Raw genomic sequence first — 23,844 nt, forward strand, 5'->3', positions numbered from 1 at the left:
GCTTCTCCACTAAAGCCTCAGATCAGGGAAAGAGAGCTGCGCTTCAGCTGCCCAGGCCAGCAGTAAGGTCTGGCTTACAGGTGGCACACATGGGCAGTGCTTTCCACAGGAAACAAAAGGGTTGGCCAGACAGACATCTGAGCATGTCCTGGGTGACACCACTCAACTTGCAGACTACTGCTGCTAATAAAAGACCACTGAAAAAACAGTGTTTGCCCTTAGGTCTTCATACATTCTCAAAAGCCAATCTGCTGCCCCAATCATGAGTGTAGCGGGGTCAGTGCAATGGTGAAACCCAGTCTGATGCACAGCAGGAGCAGCTCTAATCCAGAGCATCAGCTGATTACACAAAGCACATCCAGCATCCAAAAGTTTTTTTCACTCTTTCTTCTGAAATCAACTCGACTCTTCTCCAAAAACCAAGACCAGAATAAGTCACTTGAAGTTATTTTTTGGGCAGGTTTCTGAAGACTGAGTTGCAGTATGTCCACTTCCCTGCAACAACGCATCAGAAAAGCCCCAGGGAGCTCTCCCAGGAGCTGCTGGTGGATGAAGGCAATAGGCTGAGCTGTTCAGCTTCTCACCTCCCCCAGCATGGGTTTGAACATGTTGACAGCAGACTGTTATGAAGATGGTTTTGTCCCCTACAAATCTTCGGGATAAACAGGATTGTGCTCTACATCAGAGATTTTTCTATGTAACTTTAGTCAATAGTTTCTTGGCTTGCCACTCTTGACAATTCAGTCATAAAACAGCTCTCTCTGGAATACGCCATTCATATTAATCAGCTGTCAGCTATTCTCCTTTTAAAAACTAATAATAGAGGGTCTGCATGGGCCTGTGAGAGACTGAAACATGGGAATGTGAATTGTGCAGCTGCACATGCTTCCATACTGCTACAGCTCTGAAATTGCTTTTTACTCTCTACCAAGGAGGTATGAAATAGCATTGCAGGGAGCAGGTTTTGTACTATCAAAACTGTCCAACTGTCCTCTGTATGTCCATAACGTGGCAAATGCTTCGTGATGCCTTTTAACTTCCAAGCACACTTTAAAGAGGGATGTTCTTGTTATAAACTGACAGGCTCTGCTGGACCGGGAGCACAGGATAATTTGACGGCTTGTATCCCTTGCGTGCCAGCTGCACAAGGGATGCCAAATTGTGCTCTTGCCACTGGCAGAAGTTTTAGCCTCCAATTCATCTATTTGTCAAACTGCAACAGGAAAGGAAAAAAGGTTCAAGGAGGGGAGCACTGCCTCAGACAGGATGGGGAAATGGGACTCCTTTGAACAGCCCCTTGCATACAGCAGTTTGGCTCCTAGTGAGCAAAGAGGATTAATGTTACATGAGGCTTGAACTCAGAATAAGAGCTGGCACTGGAGGAAAGCCAACTGTGGCACACTCCTCTGACTGCTTAGGGGACTCTGCTGTTGTCATGTGAAGCTGAAGAATAACTGGGAGGTTCTGTTAAAAAGCGCTCAGAGTGGAAGCACATTTGCAAAGCCTGATGAAGGAAGAAGAGCAGCACCTGCCTCCAGGTCTGCCTGCAGCTAGTACCATCAGGGGACTTTGGCTCTACCAGCAGTAGGTTGATTTTCAGTCTGAAAAATATTTAAAAAAAAAAAAGTCTCGGGCTTTTAAGAGAAGTTTAAATCCCAAACCGGAAGCCTTAATTATAACAGATTTGTGTGAAAGTTGCCAGATCTCTCCCTGCTCTGTGATCAGGGCTGTGCCAAGAGTCTGCTTTGCGTCACACTAGCAACTGTGTTAAGTTCAGCAAAGTAACTGGGTCAAAGATGCAAAGGCAGAACAGAGATCACTGATTAGCACTAATGAGAGACTGCCCTGCAGAGCAGAATGACAGAGCCATCGTTTCAAGGCTCTTGCTGTACTTACAAGGTAGCCACATTCATATTCAGTGCGAGCTGCTCAGAACAAATCCTTTTGCACATCACATTTTACACCTTAGAAAGTAATTCAGAGTCACTACAACCAGAAAACAGCATATAAGAGGAAACAGACATGGAATTGAAATTACAGAAAATAAGGAAACATTTGAGCATCCTCATGAGCAGCTCTCCTAAATATAAAGCACTGTTGTTTTCAATCAATGAATTCCACCTATTGTGCACATAAGGTTACAGATGGAGAATGCTGATCTCATGTTCAAGAATTTAAAGTTGCACCTGCCCACAACTGTAACACCAGCTGCTCTGAAGATCACCTGACCTTCAAAGAAAACAGCAGAAATGGAGACAACTACAGTGTTTTTCCAGTGTCTCACAGACTTTCCTTAAGAAGAAAAACCAAAGGGACTAGAGTTACTTAGAGAAGGCAGTAAGAGCAAAAAACAAGTATTGAATGATACAAAGTCGGTCCTAGGCTTCTAGATAGCCTCATCTTATTTGCAAACAAAGCAGTGTATTTCCAAGTAATAAAGGCAAATATGTCAACATAGCAATTAACCTGGAACTCACTGCAACAAATAATAGGAAAAGATGAGCTGTCAACCTATGGAGAGAGGGAGCATGAGCAGTTACACAAAATATTACTTTACACAAGATAAATTAACCAATTAAAACATTATAACTCAGAATATAAAAATTACTCTTTAGATAATCAGGGAAAGAGAACAAACAAAAAAAATATTTCTACCATGTCCTTTCACTTTCCTTTTAAGTGCAATGAGACAGGACGCAACTAATCCTATCAAAAAACATATTAAGCTCTCTCCAAAACTCAGAGCCACAGACTATCCACAGACAGAATGTGGGCATAAAGCCATTGACAGAAATATGGTGGACGCACAGGACCAGCAAGGAGATTTATGTCAGGACAACCACATCAAGCCACTCACTTCAAGGTATAGAAATTAATGCAGTTATAAAGTCACAACTGCAGCAGGCTGCAAACGCTGGGCTAAGGACCATGGGGTACCTGTCCCAGGAGCTGTGTTGAGCACAGAGCCGTTACCCCTGCACACACTGCTGCAAGAACTCCATGCGTGTTACCAGGCCCAGCAGCAGCCTTCTTGAGCTGCTTACTCCTTTAACGGATGAAAGAAATACAGTGCGCCAATGTCTATGTGCTGTTGGTTACATTTACGCCCAGTCATAGTAAGTCAGCTACAAGGTATCTTCTTAAGAGGGTAGTGTTATGTATATATATATATTATGATTTATTGATTACTTTTATTTATTTCCTCCTGGTAAGGTATACGTATTATATAACATATGCAAACACCATTTGGAACCATTCAGAATTCTAGGACATATGGAGATTATATTAAAGGACTATGGGAATGACGCCTTGTATTGCTTTACAAAGTAACGTGTAAATACTACAACACAGACCATTAATGGAAATGCCACTCGGACGGAAACACTGGGAGAGAACTCACCAGGCTTCCTTCTGCATCGCACCACACAACAAATAAATGCCAAAAAGCAACTGTTGCCTTTGGAATGACCAATGTGTAACACCTTGCAGAGATCTCTCAGGAGTCTCAAGCTGACCTTATGCAAAATATAAGCACTTAAAAGCAGTGCTTCCAATTTCAAAAATCATAATCCTTTTCTGTCTGAGAAATTTCAGGGACTAATAGCATTTTCCTGCAAACAAGCCTTAAACTTGGGTAATCACCAGTGTTCTTTCTTAAGGAAAGGATAGCTCAAACTAACAGGTCCACAGATATTTCATTCCTACTCAGGAATGGCATAAGAATTTCTTATCAATCTGTTCCCAAACATTAAATGGATGAAAAAAAATTTCTTCCAATCACTTAACCATGTTATTGATGTCCACTAACAGCAGTATTTTATTTAATACCAAATTGGTCAAATCTGGTAGGCAAGAGGGGGACACGAAGTGCCAGACTGTGCCAATCAGCCCTCAACTCACAGATGACAGCTGTCAGTTCTGTCCACATGTTCTAGAAAGATTGTCTGCTCCAGGACAGCCTGCTTCTCTCTCACGAGTGCTGCACTAACAGTGTTCTCCTCCTTCCGTCTTCCTGGAGCTCCTCCCTGAAGCCCAGCCGATACTGCCCTTTAATCAAGGAACAATTTGCACACACACACACACAGATTCACTCATAAACAAGGGCTGTTTGCGAGGAGGGGAGGGATAGAAGGATCCAATTTCCATTCACTGCACTTTCCCCCTTTGGGAGGATTTTAGGAGAAAGCGGAAATAAGCATCACCATTATCTCCAGCGCGTGTGAGCTGCCACGCTGAAACCAGTCAGCAGCGCCCGGCATTGTTTGGAGGAATACAAAAGACCTTCTGTTTGGAAAGTTCAAGAAAGAAAGCAGAGAGCCTGTGGCCTGGTCCTGCAGTCAAAAGACTGAAGCAGAGGCTGAGAAGTTCTCAGGCAGAGGTTGAGCTGAAGCCCTTTGAAGTTGACGGGAAAAGTCCTGTGGACTCCCCGCAAGCTTTGGATCATGCCCGAAGCGCACAGAAGGGAGCAAAGCAGCACGAAAGTCGCAATGAGCATCTGCTAGAGGGGAGTTTAAACAGCATAGGGGTGACTTAATCTTTTCTCCACAGTTATCGGTACAGTGTATTTTTGTGATGCTCAAGCAAGTAGGATTATATCAATTTTCTAAGTCTTTTCATTAGGACATAGCAGTTGTACATTAATCATTAGGTATTTTTCCGCTTACAATGCTATGCATGCTATGCTAATGTTGAGTGTTGAACACAGCATTTAACAAACATCTCTGAGGAAAGAGGGGGAAAAAAAAGAACTTTTCAAAATGCTGAAAGTATTAGCTTTCTGTTTTCTTCTTCTGTTACCCTCTCCCAAAAAAGGCTGGTTTAAAGCTGTGAAAAACACAGTCCAACACTGAAAACGTTAAGAACAATGCTGCCAGCATCATCTATTCATAAGCAACAGTTTGAGACAGAGACCAATCCAGAAGAAACTCTTTAGCAGCACATTCTCCCAACAATTGCCAAAGGATCCCAAGTGTGTGGAAGTTCCAAATCCTCTGCTTAATTATGGTGCAATTAATTTTCTCATTAAAGATGAATATAGGAGTGTTCAAGAAGAAAGGTCTTCTGAATTCTGTAACACTTCTATAATCATTTTCTTGCATATAGGAGTAATTGTTGTGGTGCTTTTAAAGTTAGATGCTGTCTAGCTCCTAAATGTCATTCTGTGGGAATTAATTTGTTAGAAACATTTTTTTTTTTTTAAACACTTCTTGCAGCTTTTGCACAAGATTCAACAAAGCACCAAAGTATCTTTTTTTTTTTTTTTTTTTTTTTTTTAAACGCAGGATGTTTCCTCTTTCCCTGGCTAATAGAATCCAACTGTTGCTGTATGACATCATTGCCCAGAGCTAGGGAATCCAAGCTCGTTCAGACACTCGGCTGGGAGTAAACACCGCGGGGGAAAAAAAAAAAAAAAGGAGGAAATAACATTAAAAAGACAATTTTTGTTACCTGAAATTTGGAGCATTTCCCTCTCCACTCCATTCTCAGATTTGTATTTCCCAGAAAAAACTCTGTCTTATTATCTGAGGCAATCAGAAAACCAGTCGTTTAGCATCTAATACCTGCTGTGCTTCCCACAACTCCTTCATATGACCTTTCGCAGCACTGATTCCAGCTAAAATGATTGCAGGGAACACAGACTGGCCGGGCCAGTTGTCATGGCGATCTCTCTCTCTCTCTCTTTTCATACGCGCGCGCGCATACACACACACAGATTTAAACAATTCTGGGAGGCATCCACAAAACAGCATGCCTTTTCATCAGCTACGTTTTTGAAGCATTCCACCCCTCCTCCAAGCCCTCCCTAGAGTCAGCCCAGGAAGCTGAGCTTTGGTCATGAATCGATTGTCGAAATTAGAGATATTGCCTTTAAAAAAAAAATACAACCACCACAGAACTTGTACTTTTTTTACCCCAGGAAGGAAAACAGAGATGTTTGCTTGCCAAAGCTTTGAACTATAAGTAAATCTATTGCGTTCAAACCTACGGGCTATTTGTCTTTGACTGACTTGTTATGAATTTGATATCTGAAAGCACTAAGGCTTTGCTGAAATACAGTCATGCAGATTACAAGAAATGCTGCTGGCATGACCCGACTGCTTACCTTGCTATTCTCCCAGTACCCAGGCAGTGACTTAGTTCGCACAGGTATTCATCGTGGTCATGCAGGACTTCCTGTATTCTTTCATGTTTCTGTAATTACGAAGAAAAATGTAGAGGTCAGGAACATGCAACTCTAACAAACAGAAAAAATCCCCCAGCCAAACAAGAAAAAATAGATACATTTGGAAGTTTTCTCATACTGACTACAAGTTTACATGCCTCTTACCCAAAACTCACTATCTCCCACTTAAAAAAGAAGCATATTTCAATGATGTTTGCATATACAAGAACTGATTAATTTACCATATTCACTGGCACCATGGTTGCAAAACAAAACTTATTCCAAACATAAATAAGACACACAACATTTTTTCCTTGACAAAAAAATTCTAAATTAATCCCCAGCAATGTCAAATAGGAAAGCCTGGGTTGATAAATCAAGAGAACAGAAAATACTTCAGGGAAAAAAAAAAAAAAGAGACCATTTCGTAAGAAAATTCAGTAAAGACTATTTGGACTCAGAAGAACAGTGCTGTGCTCAAGGTTTGTACACTTTGAGAAACAGCTTGGAGATGTACTCTTAGAGGATTTAACTGGAGTCAATCATTCAAAGTTTTAAAACTTCATAAAAGATACTAAGGACTGCATGAGTCTGCTTTCTGCAAGGAGCAGTATAAGCAACAGTCCCTCTAGCGGGCGTAGAACTGCAAAGCTGACTGTGCCATTCCAAGTAGGAAATCAACTTTTTTCTCTATCAGCCACTTCCTTATGCTGTTATATTCCACCCATGCATTACAAAATTTAAATAAAATTAGCATATGCAACCTATTATATGTTATTTAGGGAGCTGAACACAAGAAAATGTGTATGTGCATTCCATAATCAAAACAGCTAGGTTTACACACCAGGAGATATAGAAGAGTTCTAACATGTTACTCTTATTGTTGTGTTTGTGACCTGATAGCAAAGGTGGGATTAAAAAAAAAAACTAGACAATGAGACAGCTGAGATGTCTTATGGGAACACCAGTCTCCCCATATAGCTATTGTAAGATATAAGCTATGCTGGAGTGTATCATTGAGTACACTTCTGAAAACTGTACATTTTGTGAATGACAGAGCTCCCAGCTGATCATACACTTAAACCACCTCTCTTTCTATCCCAAACACTACCCAAAGGTGTATACATGAGGCGTATCTTAGAGTTACCAAAAACTGCATGCAGACTATTCACAGGTAGATGAATATAAAAAGGCAGCTACTTCAGCTGTCAAGAACCCAGAAGATGCTGAAATGACATCACATGAAATAGTTTTTCTAAACATGAAAGCACCACATTCTAAGCTTGTAATTCAAGCTAAATTCCCTCTAAGAATGCATCAGTGAAGCCCAGCAGCATCATAGGAACCAAATACAAAAATATGACATGTTTTTGTCTTGAAAAGTTCCCTTTGGTGTATGACCGAGTTAAACTCATCACATGCTGTAAGTGGACACAGTTTCAGCAGTGTAACTTGGGGAAAGAGGGAGACAGGTAGCTCATCCCAACAAAGGAATGTTTCACCCTACATCACTGCAAAGGGAGTGCTCAAAGACATGGAAGTAAGGAAAAAAAATAGTAATTTATCAATGGACAGGTGAAATGGTTGATCAGTCCCAGGTTTTCTATAGACCCCATTACTACTAGCATGGGAGTATATACCAACCACCTGCATCATGTCCCACTCCAGAGTTTATCACAAGGGTCTGTAGCACTTCATTAGGTGACCACATCTGCATATCTGGCAGGGATATCAGGGGAGCACACAAGCTAGCATTTATAAACAATTGAAAATGCTCATTGCATTATGTATACACTCAGTTACAGTTTAAAGTTCCAAACAAAACAAATGAAGTTATTAAAATACATTATGCATGCACAAATACATAGTACAAAGCGCAGTAGTAAAACTACGGCCCAAACTTTGGTCTTGGGCAAGTGACTACCACAGAAGACCCCAGACAAGCACATTTCTATTATAAGCCTCACTAATACATTCCTAATCAATTACTTACAAAAAGGTGAAATATTTTTTCCCAGATTGGTGCCAGTGAAACAAGAATCCTTCCCAGCTTTTACTTTTTCCTCACAGGGCTTTTCTGTCAGCACATCAACACCTCAGGACAAAATTTAGGATCAGGACAGAGTTCAGGATCATAAACAGAGGACAAGATGAACAGCTGCTATTACATTAATTACAGCGTCATGGCTACACTGCGATCAAAAAGCACTAGGATATGCATCCTCATCCCCTGCAGGAAACAGACAATCCATTACTCACATACAACTGATGTTTAGTTTCTTATTTCTGATACGCTTCCCATTTCTGACTGGTTGAACACACTCCTCCCTGTGCTCGGCGGTCACAAGCGCAGGATGCAGAAGCCACACGCAGGAGCAGACATGCACAGAAAAGGATGAGTGTGCAGCAAGAGAGTCCTCCCCAGGGCACACCTGGCGCCTCTGCCTCTGAGACTGGGAAGGGAAATATGAGCCTGTGTGATCTGAGATTCTTTACTGAACCTTTCCAAATCAAACAGCCACCATCAGCAACAGGAGAGGAAACAAATTCAGCTTTGCATCTAAATGACTTGTGAAGATTTATCACTTTTCCTAGATGAAAACACATCATTAATTTAGGGATTAAAAAAGACAAAACCAGAGATGAGCTACAGCCAAAGCTGCCCACAACAGCACAAATCTCTGGTAGGTATAAATTGAGATATTTCACTGCAGCAACTTCAATGACATTTTCCTTTGCAGCTTCTAAATAAAATGAAGTCTCATGCAAAAATACTCTTGTAAAATGATTTATTATTTCTCCCCCTCCTCAAATAACTTCCCTTCAGAAGACCTTTTGCCCCTTTCCCACAGAAGATCACCATCTTATTTCTCTTCCTCTCATGTCATCGCTACATCACAGTTACTGAACATCTTTCCAGTGACCTCAATGGATATGTTTCTGTTTGAACCTAGATAACTGTAAGACTCAACAGCAAAAAGTGGAGCTTGAGTACCCTGTCCCAGTACACTTTTAACCCAACACTACAGAAAGGCAAGTGCCTGCAGCTCCTGCTGACCTCACTGGGAGAGGCAGTGCTAAGCAGCACCTCCTCACAACCAGGCAGTGACTTGCAGAGGTATGGAAATCAGGGAAAAGGCCCCAACCAGCTCATAATGCAAAGTGTGCACACACTACAAAAATTGTGCTCTTTGCACTTTACTTAAAGGTCCAGCAACCAACACTTCTGCATACGGCATTCTGTGACTACCCAGAGGGACAAAACTGTGACACCCAGGACAGTAGCCACCATAGTCTTTGGAGCAGTCCCATGACACCATTGAGTTCTCCTTTGAATTAATAGTCCACAGGACTGGCCTTTATTGTTAACACTCCAACACAACGGCGTAAGAGCATGGCAAGAAAGCGAGTGGCACAAGATAACACCTCTGGCCCCAAAAGCATCATTCTACTGAAGTGAATAAAACTTCCACTGACTTCAGTGGCACATTAACTTCAATTTGGCCTCACCGCATCAGGTTTTGCCAAGATTGTGGTATCATAGTACAAGAGTATATAATGGCCCTGCAAACAATAAAGCAAAGGAGTTGACTCGATATACGTGGCCTCCTGACTGCAATGAGACTGCACAGATGTAGGTCTAAGATCAGTCAGCTATGAACTTGCTTTCTTCCCTCATTTCAGCACCAGATACATTACCCACAGTGTTTCCACAACTCTCTCTTCTAATAGGAGAATTAAAAAATTTCCATGACATCTTTCATAGCCCAATGAGGATCATGTTTGAAGCACTGTACTGATTTCACTAACCCAGAAAAAAGTGTGTGTGTGTGTGTGTGTATATACATACACACATCCTATATACATATAGGAAATGACTAATCATAGCTGTGCACTCTTTGAGATGCTGCCAATCCCTTTATGGCCCTATATCCCGTTTCAGTTTGATCTCATTCTGCAAATGAAAGCCTGCCATAGTTGGGTCTGGCCCTGACGTCTCAACTGGGTGCAAGACAGCAATTTGCAAAAGTTGCTAAGTGATTCAGTGAAACTAAGATGGTATCTGTACCTAGGGGGGTCATGATAAGAAGCTGACACACATTCAACTCCTGTGCAAACATCCATTCAGAAATAAAGCAGCTTAACTTTGTGACTATTATTGTTTTAGGCCCTGATTCAGCAAGGCACTCAAACATTGACTTCAAAAGAACTGAAAAATATGCCAAACATATGCTACAATATTTTACCAAAGTGGTGCTTTAGTAATGCTGTATATTTCAGAAAAGAGAAATGGCAAGAGTTTTTATTTGGCAATTAAAGCTTTAAGACCTTGTTTGGTGATATAATTGGAACATGCTCCCCATACTAAACGTACTAATGAGGCTGAAAATCTGCTGAGCAATAAGATGAATAATTCTTTAATAAAACAACGTTAAACCTGAACAGTGTGGAATTAGCTCATGTAAATGCTTGGTTTGAGAATTATCCATACCTATGGTCTGATTCATGACAGGAGACACATATTACAGCTCACCCTGCTAGGAAAGCGGTGCGAAGCCAAACAAGCCATACAAACTGGCTCTGGGCCCAGGCAGCCAATTCAGCCAGCCCTCAACATCCCCTGTGTCAGACGGCACCAGGCCAAGGCACAAGCCAAGCCATAGGGATAACCAAAAGGTGGGAAACTCATGTAAAGAAGCCCTTCTGCTCCTCAACTCTCCAGAACCAGCCCTGTCTGCAACCCATCTGCACTCCAGTCAACACCCATCCTCTGCAGGGCTGTGCTGTGTCCCAGGCGTGCCTGGACAGAAAGGCAGGAAGCTGTAGGACCAAAATTGATGGACAGGGGAGGTCCCCGAGGAGAGACTACTTACCTCGTCTGGACGAAATGAGAAAATCTTGCCCTTTATAGGTGTTAGTCTTTTTCTACACCTTTTTTTTACTGCATATATCCCCATAAAGCGTGGATTTATGTCCCAAGAAGAGGGGCAAATGAGACAAGCAGGCTTCCTCTGGGAACCAACCATATCAGGAGAGATGTCAATGAGTTACTTGAAATTCCACAGCAATTCTGATTTGACTCTACATGAATGTGAGATAGCTCGGTTTGTCTTAGTTCACTACTGTTTCTTTTAAGGAAAAGCCAAAGGACAAGTTTCTGTTGCCTTTGTTCATAGTACATGTCCTGCAACACAAGATGCTACAGATGGGACTAGAAGGCAATTTAAAAAACAGATCCCCTCACACCTGGCATTGCAATGCAAGCAGGACTCACAAGAATATAACTCTGGGAGGACTAAATCTTGTGTGTATCTGAGCAAGTGATGCAAAGCTTTGTCTCAATGGGAGCGGACAGGCAGAATCCTTGTCAGAGCACATAAATGATGGGAATACCAATCCTTTAAGTCAAATCCTCACCTGAAGAGGCCCTTTTCACATTGTTGTCCAAGTAGCCCTTCCTGCATTTAGGTAGTGGGACGAATAAGATGATGCTGTTGGGAACTATCTCTATAGTTACATTGGGTCTGTATATGGAGCTAATAAAGGGAAGAGGATCTCTTAACAAAGCAATGGACACAAGGACAGGTATATTCAATAATGCAGTGCTGGTTTCTGAAGCAGACTATGGGCAGTGGTTGGAGTTTTTGTATTTCACACACACACTGCAAGAGAGCTCTTACTTTAAACTCAAAATGGAAAATAAGAGGGCCTAAGGCTGAGCATCCAGCACAATATCACCTTGTTTACATGAGAAAAATCACAACCAGTAGCATTGTGCACTCCTTGAATGTCTAAATAAATAAATAAATAGATAGAGAATTACAACATGCTTTGTGATTCCTTTTAATTGTCAACTATGAAAGTTCACAGGAAGCTTATGCAAGCCCCTCTTACTGGATAGATTTTATCTTCCAAATACTATCAGCCAAGAGACTCTGAGGAGAAAGTGTCACCCTGATGCTCCTTTGGACAAAAAGCAATGACTTTTCTGTGTGCTGACTTCTGCAGTTGGCTTCCTGTGTTTCAGTCATGACTTGAACCTCCAAGTTGGCCAGGAGACTCTGTGAAATGCTGGGCACATGCCGGGAGATGCCTGTGAGCTCTGCTTAGCACCTCTGGGGAGGAAGGGTATGGCAAGCACCAGCCCAGCTCTACTCCTGTCACCTACACCCCATCAAAACCAAAGCCAGTCACAGCATGTGTTTTCTTAAGCATCTAATGAGTTTGTCTTTCATTTTGCCATAATCGCCACAGCAGGCAGATTTTTCAAGCCACAGACAATAAAGCTATTTTCTACTCAAGTTTGGATAGAACAGATAAACAAAATATTGCTTTGAATATGCACAGCTCCTTCCATTCTTTCATTCACAGCCCTCAGCGTGCTTTACAAAGCCGGGTAAATGTCACTCCTGCGTGGCTGCTTGGAACAGAGGAGTTAAGTGGCTTTGTGTGTGAGGTTGCACAGCAGCCCCTCAGAAACAGTGTGTGACCAACTGGGTTTGGAGCACCAGGCTCTGTTGTCTCCCACAAGATCACAGTTGGGACCTGAAAGGCAGCTGGGGTCAGCTGAACACCAAGGGATATCAGGACTTTTTTTTCCAGGTAAACAATTTGAGCATGAGAAACAGCTGAAATTAAGTTTTCCTTCTAGCTGGTTTCCAGTGCCACAGAGGAAATGAAAGCCAATGACAGCAGAGTGACTAGGACAAGCTTATGCAAAACAAAAGAAATTCAAAACCAGGCCAGATCAAAAACATTTTGTGAACTCTGTGTTAGTCAGTCCTTCAGTGCTTCCTGGGTTTAGCAATAGAGTGTGGTACAGAGATGCCCAAATGAGCTGCAACCATCATAACTCCAGAACTGGAAGCCGCACAGCCCCAACAGCGCAAGCCAGTGCTTGAACTAGCACAGCTGTATTTTTTTGGGAAGGAGGTCGTGCCTCCACACAGTGCCCCACTGCGCTGCAGGGCCACGCAGACCTCCTGGAGTCAGCTCCAGGGCTCGCTGTGCCCAGCTCCATTGTGCGGCACAGACACCCCTGGGCACCACACTGCAGATCACAGAGGAAGCCGGTCCCAGCGCTGGGAATTCAGCTCCCGGCACCCGAGCTCCAGATGAATGCCTTAAAAGCAAGGTCATTCCTCCTCCTCCAGTTCTGTGTGCTTTTCCAAACAGAGCTGAGGGAAGCCTCTGAAAGAAACCCCACATCCAAGCAAGGTCTCTCCCGACATTCCCTTTTAGGCTGCTAGGGAATGACACACCTACCTGTCTCTTCTTCACCTCTACCAGTAGAGCTTATTATTTAAGAAAAAGAAAGAAAAAAAAAGTACACATTCTGCTTTACTCTCATTGAAATGGATGGCTCAAAGATAAGATTTTTGCCTCTTGCCATGAAAAAGCATAATTTAGTCTTTTAACTAAAGTATTTACCATTTAAGAGACAAAAGAAAAGCAAGAATCAACATTTTTTTACATCAAACTGAAAAGGGCGGAACTTGGGAAAGTACCAGTGTTTTCCTTCCAAGTCTGGGAAAACTATACAGCTTATATAGGCCAGGACTCTGTTACAGATATTTTTCCTTTAAAACACTGGATAAGGTCCATGTAATCATATGACGTTCCCCATCACTACGTACATTGCTTTAAGGGGATGGACTCCCTGGAGCTGCTGCTCCTTGCTGCTCCTAGTATGAAAACGCTGAAATCCCAGAACACAGGCTGTTAGCCGTTTAGTGTGCAAAGACCACACACCAGAAAGTTTGCAGAAGACCTTGCTGCCAGTGAAGAAGTGCTAGCAAAAGCTCTGCTAGAAGTCTTGCTATCTAGCTAACCCCTAACGTGACTTGCAGTAAGCAGCACAAGCACTGAGCAGTGCACCAAAGTCTCCATCTAAACACTGCAGTAGGTGCAGGCTTCTAAAGGCCATGCCCAACTAATCACACAGACTTCTGCCGAGATTCAAACACATATAACAGGGCTGTTACCCTTTGCAGTTGGGTGTATGTTCACTGCAAACACGGGTTAGTGCCTACACAATGCTGGAAGCAGCTTATGGAAAGTCTGAACTCTAAGATTCAAATCATTAGGAGCGTGCATCACAACTTGCTTTGGGGAAAATTCCCCATTCAAGAACAGACATGCTGATTGCGGCTCCAGTTTTCTAATTTCCTGACATGTGAAAATCCCACCAGCAAACATGAGAGCTCTGTGCTTACTGAAAGCATAAAGCAACACTCTCAGTTTGCCAGAAAGAGCTGAAAGGGGGGGTTTGGGGGGGGGTTTTTGGTTGGTTTTTTTTTTTTTTTTTTTACAGATGCATGGGGTTGAAACCCTCTACTCTGCTTCCTATGCAGTGTGCAGGGACCTAACAAGGAGTCAGAAGAATCAGATGTTGTTCTTGTTTTTGACACCATCCAGTTATAGGACCTCAGATAGCTTTCTTTGCTTAGTAACACAATACCTGTTTGGCTTTCTGAAGCACTGAGAAATCAGAAGCAAATAGCACTGGACTGGTGCAGTAAGTTGCAATTTCATCATAAACTTCAAACAATATGTACCTTTGATCACATTATACAATTCTGCACATTATTCAGCCTCCAAGGCTGCTTCCAGTTTCTTAACCTGCTTCACATGTATGCATTTTTGATACACCCTCCAGCCTGAAAAAGGCCAAACACAAACAGGGTTTCTTCATCATTCTTGGTAGTGAAATATGAAATGTTCCTCACAATTTACACAGTCCTGGAGTACAACAAATGCAAATGCAGTCCTGAACCAGTGAAAGACTTAGAGCCTGATTCTTCCTGCCTGTGTATGATGAAGTCAGAACATTGCACAGTTTTTTAGATATTTTTTGTATCTGGTCACACTTTAAAATATTAGATACTTGCACTGCAATATATATATGTAAAAAAAAAAAAAAAGGAGAAAGGGTAAAAGGAAAAAGGGGAAAAAAAGGAAAAAATGAAAAAAAAAAAAAAAGAAAAAAGGAAGAAAGGAAAAAAACACACCACACTATACCAGTATGTTGTGGACCATTTTTAAAATCCCCTCCATCCAGCTGCATTCAAAATAAGCTGCACTGCACCTGTCTTGCAAGAACCTCCACAATGGTTAAAAATTCCATACAAAACCTCATGTTTTATCACTAGTTTCATCTCTGGTTTACCCAGGTGTGACCTGGAGCAAATTTAAGCAATTCTAATACCTCACCTCCTCTAGAGTAGCTCTCAAATGTAATTCACATGGCTTGCAAACCAACTGTAAAATAAAAACAGGAGCTTGCAATCCCAGTTCCTAGATTTCTGTGACATTTATGGAAAGCCAGCAGACAAAAAGAATATAAAAGACATTTGTAAAACACACTGCCATTTTACAGCCATTTGGAATGGCACTTCAATACTTCGGGAAATATAACCTCCCTGGCAATTCAGCACTAGCCATAGGCAACTGAAACAGCTTTCTGCTTTCTGTGATGGTTTGCTTATCTCTGAAGAGCTGATAACAACGGAATCTATTAGAAATACTGTTAGTATAAATTTATTAAACTTCATAAATTAGCTACAGACTGCTGGAAGGAAAGCACTGCTGTATTAAGAAAGAGGCTGACTATCTCTTTTAATTTAACCAGATTCCCACTATTAAGCCCATTTAGCAGGCTCTATTAATATAATAATCAGAAACATTTTCACTATACAATTTTAAAAATCACAAGCTGAGCTGGGGAATGGAAAAGAAATGTCATGCCCTGTCAAGCACACGCAGAGAAGTCAACGGCTTGAATGCTGTCTCCTGGATGAGAGAGCAAGCGCATTAACAGGAGAAGGTGATAAAAACCCCCACATGCAGCACAGAGCAGCTCTAAAAGCCCAAACAACAACAGGCATTTGAGGTGGAGAGTAGAGCAGACCACTATGACTCATAGGCTATAAGTCTAGTCAGTGAAAAATCTGGCAGAAGCGTGCTGTCTGACTATGTCTATACACTCCCAAGGGATTTATAGCTGCTTATTAAATCATCTGTTCCTGTTAAAACCAAAGAAACTGTGTATGTTTCACTAGATTTTACATCTGCTAGAAAGACCCATTACTGCAGAGTAGAGGTTTTTCTATTGGATGAGCCATTCAAAAGATTTTAAGACCTTATTTGTGGCAGGAAATAAAATCTACACAAGGGACAGGCTGCAGGGGGATGTGAAACCTGCTGCATTGGGATGGGTGTCCCTCACTGGCATCTCTGGTCTGCCTGGCTAATCTTCAAATCCAGGAGGGTCTTTTGAGTGACAAATAAGTTTCTGCAGAGGAAAGGAAAAAAGTACTTTTTACAGAGGAAAGTTCTTTTGAGGAAATAGTCATGCCTTCAAGAAAGTGACCACTGTGGCTTGAGACAGGGTTTGAGCAGGTTCATGGAGTGTGGTGACACCCAGGCACACACTGGTGGCAGAGGACCTGTCAAACTGCAAGAAGCAGGCAGCGCTATTGGCCAATTAACCTTCTTCACACAAAGGTTGCTAAGCTGAGGAGCTGGAGGAAAAACAGCACTAGCCCTGAAGTTTCATCTCAAAACCCAAGGGAAGAGGAAAAGGAGCTGCACACAGCCCTGCTCCACACATGAACACTGGTGCTTGAGCTCTGGTTTGCAGAAGAGTGAGAGACAAGGATGGGTGGAGCTGTCAGTTCAATCCATCCTGTTTAGCTAATCAAGCTATTCTGTTACCTCAGAACGCTCCTTAGAGCACCTCCACCCCTATCCTTCACACACATTATCCATTGAAAAAAAAAAAAACAACAACAACAAAAAAAACCTGCAAATAACCTTCCTCCTCCCATCTCCCCTCTGTCTTACTTCTTGGGTTTTTCTCACCCCTGGGCACATCCACAGCTTAGCTCTCCAAGATAACCATCTCTTAATGGTAACATACAAAGACGTTATTAAATAAAAGCCATTTGCTGAGGCATATATGGGCTGGATGTCCTGAATTCCCAGAAGGCAGAAAACTTTTACACATTTTAAATTAACCCCTTAAAAATAAAGAAAAATCCAGGCACATTTGCCAAACATCTGAGAATGCAGAAATATTGTATCCATGGCTACTTCAGTGGTGACACTGGAACAGAGACATACTTTAAAGACACAGAAAATGCCCTTCTGGGTCAGACCAGTGGTGCATCTAGCTCAATACCCTGCCTTCAGAGGCGGTGAAAGGCAATGGTAATCGGGGCAAGGCCAGGAACCTCACTGCTTTCTGGTCATTTTTCTTTGTCCATCTGAGACTGCACGCCGTGGGTGAGCAGAGGTTGAAAAAGCAGCAAGATGTATAAAATTGTGCTAATAGTGCATTTGTTACTTTTGCTATACCTATCAAGTCTGTAAAGCGAAACATGACAGAAAGCCATGTCCGAGCTGCCGTACTTAGCTGAAAAGTCAGCAACTTGGGAGTATGAGAGCACAATAATAAAATCAAGACCCCCACTCACTCACGCACGTAGAATGTCCACAGCCTGCAAGTGAGGGAGCTGAGTACTGCCATGCCCGCGAGTGCAGCTGTGGCAGATTTGCCGGCACACACTGGATGGGGCGACAAGAAGGAGTCGGTTGTTCAGCACATTTCTCTTTCATGTTTTTGAATTGCTGCCTTGTAAAAGTCAGTTTGCTAAAAAACATGACAAGATAATGGTAGGTCCTGCTGAATCTGCACAGCTAGGCTATGCCAAACTGATTTCTGCAGTAAATCACGTGCGCTCTCAAAACACAAAGGCAGGGCTGTGCAACTCTGCAAACTGCTTTATATTGTACATTTCTTTTTGCCAAAAATGATAAAGTGCCTGTCAGCCCTTTTTTTTTTCTTTCTTATGTCTATATTGAACTGTCTTTGCTTTAGCATGCTGAATCAACACAGAAGGAATATATGCTTGGGGAATCTGATCTCCCAGCAATCTGTATGAAAACCTGAATCAGCACAGCTATGCTCAATGGGTTGCAGTCAGTCTCCTACCTTACAGCAGCACAGACCCCAACCATCACCAGCTTCCTACCTTCCACAGTAGCTAACCTTCTGGGATGTCAATTGGTCATCAACATTTAGAGGCTGATTTAGTGCTTTTCCTCTTAAAAAAGCACTATAAAACAACATTGGGGGGTGGGGGTGGAAATAATTATGGCAATATCCATACCCAGCACAGTAATACCACATCTCAGGCCATTCAGGGTGAGACATCGCGACTAAGACATATCATCCCTACAGCAAACACCTAGCAGGCTTTGGGCTGGTCACATGTTACAAGAATCAGATGGTGGCATGGAAAATCAAAAGTGTCATTGAATCCGAATAATCATTTTCATATCTTTCTGTTTGGCCCTCTGTCCTTAACGGGAGGCAGCTACGCTAGTTAACATAACCTTCTTGCTCCGTGTCAACTTTGTCCCCTGTGCCATGCACACAGCAACACCGTAACTCGCAATCGGAGAACTTAGAGCAAACATGGATCTGGGCCAACTCACTCCAGTTCAAGAGCAGCATATCAGTGGATGTCACCCACTCACCCACCCACCCTGGATCACCTCCCCAGTGATCCAGCCATGTAATAAGTTTTTTCTTCGCATTGCGAGAGTTTAGCACTTCTAGGGAGGAGGCGTGATGATTGTATTTCACAAGCAAAGGAAGCACACAAATATTGCTGTCCACTCTCACCAGAGGAAACACCATTTGAGAACAGTTGTGAGAACTACAGCAGCCATCCAAACCAGCACAAAACCTGAGTCAGCCCTTAGGCAAGCTGCTCAAGTCAATGCTTAGCTTTCAAACACGTGCTCAAGTATTTGGCTGAGCTGGGACCATTTTCAAGTGTGGGATGCAGAATCCCACTCAATGGTTGCTCCAATGACAGACTACAAAAGTATTCTTGATATATAATAATGCAGTAATTGATGGGGGTGCAGTCTCCCTTAACCAGAACTTCAGACTCATCTGTTCTTCACAAGCAATCATTTCTTAAGGAGTATTGCTGTGCCCTTCATCTGCAAACACTGAGAGAACAGCTGCCAGCCACAATAGGAAATAGTTTACACTAATTGAAAGTATTTCCAAAACCCCACCAATTCTGCTCAAAAAAAAAAAAAGAAAACACACACACACACCCCAGTAACAAGAAAACCCAAGAGAATTTGATAGCCTTTATTTTGTATCTTTGCTGAGAAGTAAGGATCTTTGTTTTCTCTTTCAGACCATGCTGTTATTCACACAGCGAATTACAGACCTAGCCAATTCTATAAATGGTTGTTCCCTGAATTCATGGTTTAAGTTTAGGTCAAAAGGAAGATCTTTCACATGTGAAGCATGACTCTTCTCTGGCAAAGTAAAGCCATTCTGATTCCCCACAATGTAATAGTCAGGTTATTTTAACTGTCCTGATCTACTGTCCCTGTTCCCCAAAATCATGCAGTGACAGATGTCAGAAGAAAAAAATTCTGCAACCCTCCAGTAGAAAGAAAGGTCACCTAGAGACAGCTTGGAGCCAGGAGCCAGGCACTGCCATCCCTGTCCTCACCCACCTTCTAAACCCTGAGTTTCAATTTTAGCTTGGTACCACCAACCTACCCAAAGTTACATCAAGTTCTTTGTGCCTCCATGCAGGGTTATAACACGTGTTTGGCTAACAAATGGGTTATCATATACTTATTTACTAATAAGCCAGATCATTACCATTTGTAGGTTACTAATGTTCTTCTCATGCCCGTAAAGGTGTGACAGCTACCTGTGGGTTGAGACCACTGATGAAACAACTAATGCCCTATAAAAGTTTTTTAAACCAAAACAAACACGTATTAGGCAATACCAGGTTAACCTTATGACCTTAAGGTAATGCAAAGTAAACCATGCTAGCGCTCTGCAAATGTACAGCACCTACCAGACACTGAATACTGCTTCATTCAGTGGGTGGTATCTAGTTTTGAAGTCGCAGCTCATGCCCACAATTAGCCAAGGTTTTAGATGCCCAAGACTTGTTTGCACCCACTAATCAGGTGCTGAAATGACTGATAAGAAATTCTATACACAGACTCTCGAAGGCAAAACATTGTTCCTGTCATTAATGTGTCCACAAAAATGCAAACACCATACCAGCAGCTGGGCTGCAAAGCTGACCCGGAGCACACAGCCATGTAAACACAGCGCCCTGGTGATGTGCCCAGGTTTAAAGCTGTAACAATGCAGTCAAATAGCAGGCTGCCCAAAAACCACGCAGCAGAGCAACTAGCTGCACTCCACTCATTTGGTTATAATTGATGCAAAGATCTTACTCCTGCATGCCTTACTGTCCAAATCAACAGACAAGTTTCTATGAAGTTTCAAATCCTGGAAGGGTTTTTTGGGGCAGAAGGGTTGGATAGAAGTTTTTTTGGTTTTTTGTTTGGTTGGTTTTTTTACAGTTTGATGCTTTCAACCTGTCTGCCATTTACCAGATAAAACTGACAGGCATTCGAAGGTGCCAAGGACCAATCAAACTTTCAAGAGTCTGAAAATGAAACCTCAAAACACTTTGTTCCCAATTAAAAACCTTGATAGCAAATTAGACTGGGTGGCTGGTAGGGGGAAAACCAAACCAAACAAACGAAAAAACCCCCACGACTCAATGCACAATCACATCTGATTTCCTGCAAAGCTCTGCTCTGAAAAGCAGGTGTTATAGGAGAGGAGTGCCTGGGTAGCAAACAGCCCTGGTCAAACACCCCTGCTCACCTTCCTTGTTCCTGGAACAGGAGGGAATTAGAGAGAATGGTCATAAAGCTGTATTATCCTGATGCAAGAGAAAGCTTCCAGCTTATGAGTTAGCACCTCATTTTAAATGGAAGACAAAAGCAGTAGGCGATTCTCTCTGAAAAGTTATTCCTTCCCCCCTCTTTTTTTTTTTTTTTGCTCTCCTTCTAGAGAAGGTATTCTTTAGACAAATAGTATACAGTATGTGCAATCCTCCTGCTTGGAAAATTTTGCCTGTTATTAAAAACAAATGCAAAACAAACAAACAAAAAATCCATTTATGATGGGTTTGCTTGTCATGCCAAGGCCCCCAGCTTCCATTCTCAGGGATTTACTGAAATATTTGTTTATTTACACAGAGCTGGAATTCTGGACTACCAGGTTCTCTTCTGGTAAGATCTTCTGCCATGGTATGAGGTGTTAGCAATATTAAATATATTTCCAGTGACATCAGTAGGAAAGTAACTGTGCTGTAAATAATAATGGTTACACAAAAGTGTGGTTTTGACCATCCCTTGTAGATACTCATCCATGTTAAAGATAATGAAAGACACCATTTCACCCTTGCCCCAAGACAAGGTACCGGTTCCTTTCCATTCAGTGACTGCAATTGCTTCACCACTCCATGTGGACACAGTTTTCTCTTGTTGTGCCTATCAGTTCCCTGGGAGAGAGGTTGAGGCACAGTCTCATCTCCTGCTCTCCCTCTGACACCACACCAGCAAGTGGCCAGTGAGAATAAAAAGAAACTCATACTACTGAGTTTAAGTACTTCGATGCCTTGAGACAGTTCTCCAAGATGCTCTGAGATGACCTAAACAAATCACAAAATTTTAGGTGTAAATAAAGGCTGAACTCCTTCTACTAGCTTTACAGATTTCAAGCATTTGGGGCTCATGTTTCTAAGCTTTCACATGTAGATCTAAAAGCCAGAAAGGGTCAAGATTTCTAATAATCACTGAACTTCAGGAACCTGGGCCTTAAAAGGAAGAAAAAAAATCCCCAAAGAAAAATCTCACATTAAAATTAGTAGGGTTGACAAGAGTAAAAAATAAGTTTGGTTTGGTTTATTTGGGCTTTGTTTGTTCGGGGTGGGGGGGAGATTGTTTGTTTTGGTTTGCTTTGCATTTATCACCCATCACCTCCTACACAATCACCCTGTGAAAAAACACTGTGAGCTCCCATTTTAAATGTCCTTAGCCACTGCGATTGTCTACAGAGCAAACACAAACTGCTTCACTTTCCAGCAAAACACGGCAGCATGTGGTCCACAACAAGGCAGCCCTTACAGGATGCATAAAGATGAAGAGTGAAAAGAAGTGACTGGAACTGGAATACTGGAAAGCCAGACCAGCACACCCTGACCAAAATGTCTGCAATGCTACATTTAATGAAACAAGCGAGAGACATGTGACAACCATTTGTCATTTAAATGATACCTTTCTCTCCCCATGGGAAAGCTGACAAGTACTTGCAGGACGCTGCCACCACGCTGGGGCATGACACAGCTGTAGTCTCCCTAAGGAGACATGGATTCAGGGTGTGACCTACCCCATGTTCTGGCACCATGTCCTACCTACTGAAGGTCAACTCTTCCCTGCCCCACACCTGCTGTGTTTGAGAAATCAGAGGAATTCATATCCCAAAAATGGCACTTCTGGACATGTAAAACAAGAACAATTGAGAATGGATCCACCAACCCAGGGCATGAGGTTTCACACCATCAAAACCTTCTGGTATCTTCTTGGAACAAACAAAAGCATATTCATCTGCTCATCAGGCTTTTCTCAACAGGTTATGGTGTTTGAGAACGTCTTCTTCCTATTCACTAGCTCTACTTGTAATCCTCTCTGTGGTGTTCCTGGAATTACTGTTTCCACATGAATCACCATGTGCTGCCTACACTTCAGACACACTCCCAGAAAATATCTGTGCTGACTGCAAAAACACATGCTACCAGAGACCTTTCTTCCAGATCAAATTGGAAGCAAGCAAGCTGCTGTATGCTCCTGACCTAAACAACCTGATCAGGACTTTCACAAAATAAACTCACAGGAACCCCACATGCAGTAACTTCATCCCAGTCCCCAGGGAACATGTGTGTACAACTCATAATCCTGGGCGACCAGGGCACGTCTGATGTTCCCTTCTTTGGAGAGGCCCCACACTACAGATGGCAGCTGTGTGGAAGTTTACTGTTGAGGCACTGATGAGCCTATGAATATTTCTCCTTGGATGTATAGCTCCCTTTGAACTCTCCCATAATTGCACCAGCCTTGTGCACACATGTTCATTGCCTGAACTGTGGGTGGGAGATGCATCTGGCACCAGATCTGTGCAAACCTTGTTAGGCTTATTTCTCAAGAACACTCAAGTCAACATAGGCCTTTCCACAGGCTTCTCCAAGCTTGGGACCAGATCCACATTCTTTTGTTTTAAAGGACGTCAGAGCCGCACAATGTTTTCAGGCAAGTGTAGAGTCACCAGGCTAATGCTGCAAGACCAGGAGAGCGACCTGCTCAGCCAGCTTTTTCCACAAGCTCAAGGCAGACCTCATTCACTGCACACGGCATTTGTTTTCTTCTCATTGACTCAAAAACAAATTAGACGGAAACTGGCCGCAAATTATAGTAGGCTAGAAATTAGAAAAATATTTCTAACCACTGGACTAGCAAAGTACTGGAACAGCTTTCCAACAAGCAGAACCACAGGGTCAAAACGGTACCTGCTGCATCATTTAAAAGAGATACATCCACCTCCCAGCAGCAAGGCTTTGGCTCTGACTGCCCAAGAGGAACCTTCTAGGGCTGCTGACCCCTGAGGCACCACCACGGGACAGGCAGGTAACCTCCTCACTGCCAGACCCTGATCTCACCACAGCCTGAGCCCTTCCTGCCAGGACAGCTCATGGGCATATACAACACCC

General features: G+C 42.5%; 1 protein-coding gene across 2 annotated transcripts in view; it reads right to left on the reverse strand.

The window, feature by feature from the left end:
• The window catches only part of DENND2B (DENN domain containing 2B), a 176,855-nt gene that overhangs the window by 131,889 nt on the left and 21,122 nt on the right, over positions 1-23,844 (reverse strand). The window contains exon 2 of one of the 2 annotated variants that reach the window (XM_065635154.1): positions 6,104-6,192. The gene's annotated coding sequence lies outside the window, so the exon portion shown is untranslated. Of the gene's footprint in view, positions 1-5,448; positions 5,567-6,103; positions 6,193-23,844 lie in introns of those variants that run through there. The other variant, XM_065635155.1, reaches the window with a different exon arrangement.

Source organism: Caloenas nicobarica, chromosome 5 (genome assembly GCF_036013445.1).
Source record: "Caloenas nicobarica isolate bCalNic1 chromosome 5, bCalNic1.hap1, whole genome shotgun sequence".
NCBI classification, from domain to species: Eukaryota; Metazoa; Chordata; class Aves; order Columbiformes; family Columbidae; genus Caloenas; species Caloenas nicobarica.